We start from the raw sequence: 6,568 nt of genomic DNA, 5'->3' as shown, positions 1-6,568 counted from the left end.
ACTGGTATGCACTGAATAACTTGAACTCAAAATATACAAGGCAAAAAGTGACAGAAATATAAAGAATTAGACAGCCCACTTGGTGTGGCTCAGTGGTTGAGATCAACCTATGAACCAGGCGGTGGTCATGGTTTGATTCCTGTTAGGGCACATGCCCAGGTTGCCCTTCATCCCCAGGGCAGGGTGTTCAGGCGGCAACCAATCAATGATTCTCATCACTGATGTTTCTACCCCTCTCCCTTCCTCTCTGAAATAAATAAAAACATATTAAAAACAAAAAGATCTGACTTGTTCTTTTTTAAAAATATATTTTTATTTCAGAGAGAAAGGGAGAGGGAGCGAGAGATAGAAACATCAATGATGAGAGAGAATCATTGATCAGGTGCCGCCTGCATGCCCCCTACTGGGGATCGAGCCTGCAACCTGGGCATGTGCCCTGACCAGGAATCGAACTGTGACCTGGTTCATAGGTCAATGTTCAACCATTGAACCACACTGGCTGGGCTCTGACTTGTTCTTAAAATAGATTTACCATTATGGTGAGATATTTTAACATAATTGATGAGTTAAGCAAACAGATCAGACGCTTTGACATACCAAATTAACAATTCACCCTAATAAAAATACTTTTTTATATTTTATATATGTTCTTTTAATTTTCATTGTTGAGAGTATTACAGATATCCCCCCTTTTCCTACCATTGTCCCCCTCCACCTGATATCCACCCTGCTTCAGGCCTTCACCCCCCTATTGTCTGTGTTCGTAGGTAATGTATATATGCATATAAGATCTTTGGTCAATCTTTTATCACACCTCTCGCCGCTTCCCTCTGAGATTCATCAGTTTTTCCATGTTTCCATGCTTCTGATTTTAATTTATTCATCTGTTTATTTTGTTCATTAGATTTATTGTTCATTTATTTTTATTTTAGATTAAATTGTTGATAGATATGTATTTATTGCCATTTTATTGTTCATATTTTTATCTTTTTCTCTTCTTCCTCATCTTTCTTTTTATTTTTCTTCTTCATCTTCTTCAAGAATACCCTTCAACATTTCATGTAATACTGATTTGGTGGTGATGAACCCCTTTAGCTTTTTCTTATCTGTGAAGCTCTTTATCTTCAAACTAGAGGCCCAAACGCACAAAATTTGTGCAACGGGCCCAGCCCTCACAGCCCTGGCTGCTGCCTTGGCCCTCATGGCCCTGGCTGCCTTGAAGCCCCATCCCCCATCCACTGGTCATTCCAATAGGTCATTCCACCATCTGGTCTAATTAGCATATTAGCTCTTTATTAATAGGACTAGAGGCCCAGTGCACAAAAATTTGTGCACTCCGGGGGAAGGGGGCATCCCTCAGCCCGGCCTGTGCCCTCTCACAGTCTGGGACCCCTCAGGAGATAATGACCTGCTGGCTTAGGCCTGCTCCCGGGTGGCAGAGGGCAGGCTCAATCCCTAGGTATAGCCCCTGGTCGGGCTCAGAGCAGGGCCAATTAGGGATTTGGGGGGCCGCCCCTGTCATGCACAGAGCAGGGCGGATTGGGAGGTTGCGATACCCCCTTCAGTCACACTCAGGGTAGGGCCGATTGCGGGGTTGGGGCACCGCCCCCTGTCACACACAGAGCCACAGGGCGATCAGGGGATTTGGGTGCTGCCCCCTGTCACGCTGATCCCGGTGCTGGGAGGCCTCACGGCTCCGCTGATCCCAGTGCTGGGAGGCATATTACCCTTTTACTATATATGATAGAGGCCTGGTGCACGGGTGGGGCTGGCTGGTTTGCCTAAAGGGTGTCCTGGATCAGGGCGGCGGTCCCCACTTGGGTGCCTGGCCAGCCTGGGTGAGGGGCTGATGGCTGTTTGCAGCTGGTCACACACCCTTCAGGGTGGGGGTCCCCACTGGGGTGCCTGGCCAGTCTGGGTGAGGGGCTGAGGGCTGTGTTCAGGCTGGTGGGTGACAGAATCTCCCAACTGCTCCTTATTTTCTTTTCTTTTTTTTTTATTCTGGGCCAGCTTCAGCTCTGAGGCTCCAGCTCTTAGGCCTCCGCTGCTGAAAGCAGGTGTCTGGTTTGTTTCGGTTCTATAATCACAACAGTGTATAACTCCAGCTCTGAGATCCCCGCTCACTGAAAGCAGGTTTCTGGGGTTTTGTTTAGCTTCTGTATTTGTCACAATGTTTGAAACTCCAGGCTCAGAGGCCGGCAAGGCAGGCGGGGAACGTTGGAGTCCTCCGTCACTGAAGTGAGCAAGCCTCATGTTAGTTTCAAGCTGCCTGGCTGCTGGCCGACATCTTGGCTGGCAGTTAATTTGCATATCACCCTGATTAGCCAATGGGAAGGGTAGCGGTCACACGCCAATTACCATGTTTCTCTTTTATTAGATAGGATAGGTTCTCAATATCTTGCTCTCTCTTCTTCTAGCACGCCCCTAATGCAAATATTGGCATGCTTGAATTTGTGCCAGAGACTCCTTACACTATCCCCATATTTTTGGATTCTTTTTCTTCTTGCTCTTTTGATTGTTTTTTCCTTCTTCATATGTCAAACCATTTCTTTGATTCTTGGAATCCTCTAATGTACTATTGAGTTTCTGTATATTATTCTTTATTTCAGTAAGTGTATGCTTAATTTCTGACTGGACCTTTTCCATATGTTTGGCATTCTCCTTGAAAGTCTCACTAAGTTCCATAAAGATTCTTGAGTAAACTTAAAATTGTGGTTTTGAACTCTGTATCCAGTAGTTTGCTTTCTTCCATTTCTTCCATTTGTGACATGTTTCTTTGTCTCCACATTTTTGCTACTTTCCTGTTCTATGTATTGGGTAGAGCTGCTATATCTCCTAGAGTTGGTAGAGTGGTATTCAGAATCAAATCAATGATTTGGAAGATGAGGAAGCAAACACACACACACGCACAAAAACACACACACACACACACACAAATAAAACCACCCAATCAGAAGAACAAAAAGAAAAAGAATCCAGAAATATGAAGATAATGTAAGGAGCTTCAGAGGTGATTGCAAACATACCAACATTTGCATTATGTGGGTGCCAGAAGGAGAAGAGAGAGAGCAAGATACTGAAAACCTATTTGAAGATATAATGACAGAAAACTTCCCCTACCTGGTGAAAGAAATAGACTTACAAGTCCAGGAAGCACAGGGAGTCCCTAACAAGAGGAACCCAAAGAGGCCAAACCAAGACACACACATCATAATTAACACATTGTTTGCGGGTAGTTTTTATCACGTGCTAACAGGTGGCGCGGGCCATTTTTGCTAATTTTTTGTGCAAATGCCAATGTTCAGTAAAATTAGGATAACTTTAGTTTACGTATTTATACGTTACTCACATTCTACCGCTAATCTATAAAAAACGTGTTAATACGTGTCCCACGCACAGTGTACTGTGAGATTGCTGTCCTTGCACCTGTGTATGGCATCTTAGCCTTCAACATACTGATTAAGATTCCCATATTCAGAGTGGCCTTGGCCATCGGCGTGCTAACAGTAGGCCTTCACTCTAATTTACCTTGAGTGTCCGGTGACTCTGGCATGGCTCCCACAGATGGGAATGGTGGTGGTGGTGGCATCATTCGCATTTTAAAGATGATTAACGGAGGCCAGGGAGCTGAGCTACTTCCCCCAAAGCCACACGACTGAGGCAGCTGAACGAGAACTTGAGGGCTTGCCACTGAACACAGCGCTCTTTCTGTGCCTGCGTCTAGGGAGAACTGAAAGTGACAGTTGCCTGATTCTTGGTGTCTGCCTCCTTGTGATGAGGAAGGAGAAATAGCTAGTGTTCATTCATCTGCAGCGATGTTGCCTGAACCTGAGCGTGATTTTTTTTTCAAGAGAACTCATGACAAATCTGCGTGTGAGGTGACCTAGGACTTGGGGGCGCCCCTGGATGAAGGCCCCACACAGCTCAGCGTACCCACCTACCAGACAGGGCGCTCAGGCTGTGAAAGGGCCGCTGAGGCTGAGAGAAGAAGGCCTGCTCCTGGAGGATGGGAGACCTGGGTTTTCCACTCCCTCCTGGCCTGGCCATGGGACCCTGTGCAAGCCACCTGCCTCTCTGAGCTCCAGCTGCCGTGTGTGCTCTGCCTCCTTACAGGGCTGTGAGGGTTTGATGAGATTGGAAACATGGACGTGCTTGTAAGCTCACAGGGCTGTGCAGTGTCTATGCAGGAGCTATGGCTCCGGTGTCCCTGAGTCCCAGGCCCAGAGGCCAGGCTGCCCTTGCAGGGCAGGGACCTGGAGTTGGGGAGAGCAGACAGGCTCAGAGTTCGCAGCTGCCCCATGGCCGTGCTGGTGAGTTTCTGTGAAAGGAGCCTCTGGCCCATGGGGTGAGCCAGGGCTTGGGGGCAGATGCAGGCTGGTCGGTGCTTCTACTTGGTGACGTCTCCTCCATCAGACCTGCCAGCGCTGAGTGGCAGGGAGGACTGGCCACTGTGACAAGAGGACCCACCAGAGTGTGGCTGCCCCGAGAGGGAGTGGGGATGCTCACCTGCACTGGAACCAAAAGGCAACCTGACTTCTGTCACTGGCCATGGCCAGAGCATCTCTTGGAGTCAGGAGGGCACAGAAGGCGCTCCTTGGGGAGGAGGACTCGTTGGTAAGGCAGGTGGCCATGTTGTATCCCCATCCGTCATGGGAAGCGGACACCAGGAGGTAAGACCTGGTGCCTGTCCCCTCCCCGCCCCCAGCAACCTGTCATCTGCGGCGGCCAGCCTGGGAGACCCCCCACTCCCTGCAGTGGGGACATCAGACCCAGCAGTGGGCTCGGTTAGTGCCCAGGTGCCAGGATCAAGCCTGACGTGAGGCAGGAGGTGTCCAGCCTCCCCCTCTGGGCTCAGTATTGGTCCTGCCATCATCTTATCAGACCCTGACGCTGGGGCTGAGTTATGCTAACCAGACCTCAGCCTTCATTGGAGTCCCGGCCCTTCCCACTCCTCCCTGCACATGCCATGTGCTCCCCTATCTCCCAGCTCGGCCCTTCCCAGCTTCACCTCTTTTAGTTAATATTGGGCTCTGCTTCCCTCCACAGGCTGAACCTCTCCTGTCCTTGTTGGCTGCCCCTTCTCAGGGCAGTGACCCGTCCTCGGACCCCAGCCCCGTGTCGGTGCCGATGGGCCCAGGGGCAGGAAGCAAAGCCACATGTGCTGAGGGCATGCTTTGCTCCTGGTCCTTTATACAACACAACAGCCCGATGAAGTGGGTTTTAATTATTCCCATTTTACAGAAGAGGAAACTGAGGATGAGAAAGGCTGAGTGACTTATACAAGGTGACACGAGTGGTGGGGATCAGATTCCAACCCATACCCACGGAGCTGCAGGGCCGTGCTGGGTGCTGGTGCAGTGACCACAATGCCCTCAACCCAGGGAGCTGTTTCCCGACCTAAACATCTCCCACTGATGCCGGCCCCTCCATAGCCTGTCACTCAGCCACAGGTTTCCCATCAGGCCAGCTCTGTGACGAGGATTCAGATGTTCCTTCTGGAAGCTTAGCCTTGACTCTGTTTCTCTGCCCCGCCCAACAATGCCAGGCAGTCCTTAATGTGAAAGGAAGAGTCAGAGACAAACACATTTAGAAAAGAAACTACCCTGTAAAGAAGTCCAAGGGAGTCAGACTTTAGGAGGAAATAACACAACAGGAATTTCACGAAGAGAGCACAGAGCAAACTGGCCCACGTTACTGCTCGGGCTGCGCCCATTCATGGAGGGAAGCAGCCAAGCACTCCCCTGCTGTAATGCCCTCAAAGGCGGGACTCACTTTCAGGCATGGGCCGCAGGAGCCAGGGATGCAGCTGGTGTTGGGGAGTCAGCCAACCCTAGGAAAGACGAGGGACTTCATCTGTTCTGGGGCCAAAACTAGACTGGGGGATCTTACTTCTGGTTTCCGTTTCCTGGCTGGGAGACACGGTGCGCTCACTTATTTGTGACAGTGGCAGCCTCATGCCCATGTTCCCGCCACACTGGTCTATTTGCAGGATCCGCTGTTCTGTCCGAAATGTGGACTTTTGTGCATATTATTCTCTTTGGGTGGCATCTGCTCCTGTCCCACACCCTTCACCTGGACACTTAACCTCTCAGTGTGGGTGCCCCTCCTGCCCCCCAGGCTGAGATCCCAGCCAAGCGCTCCTATGAGACCTGACCTTCTAGTCATGGCACTCGCCACCCTGCATGGCGATTGCTTCCTGAGTTGCCTGTCTTCCCCACCAGCTGTAAACACCATCAAGTCAGGGACCATGTCCGCTCTGCTCTCCATGATATCCCAGGTGCCAGGATCAAGCATAAGTCTGGACACAGCAGGTGCTTGATGTGTGTATAGGACTGAAGGAAGGAAGGAGGGGTAATGAGAACAAAGCCAAGAGCAGAGAAAGCCCATGTGGGCAAATAGAGACCGTCCTGCATGTTGATTGCAAGTCACCTTTAATCGACACCTTCTGGGCGCAGCCCATGCAGGAAGTTCTCCGGTGAGGGGTGAGGTGAGGAGCAGTTTGTGGGAATCTTACCAACTGCAGCATGACCTTGTCCCCACCTCTCCGCCTTGTCCTTGGAGCATGGGA

This window comes from Myotis davidii, unplaced genomic scaffold (genome assembly GCF_000327345.1).
Source record: "Myotis davidii unplaced genomic scaffold, ASM32734v1 scaffold310, whole genome shotgun sequence".
Taxonomy (NCBI): Eukaryota; Metazoa; Chordata; class Mammalia; order Chiroptera; family Vespertilionidae; genus Myotis; species Myotis davidii.
The sequence above is the reverse complement of the archived record's forward strand: the minus strand, read 5'-3'. Positions refer to the sequence as shown.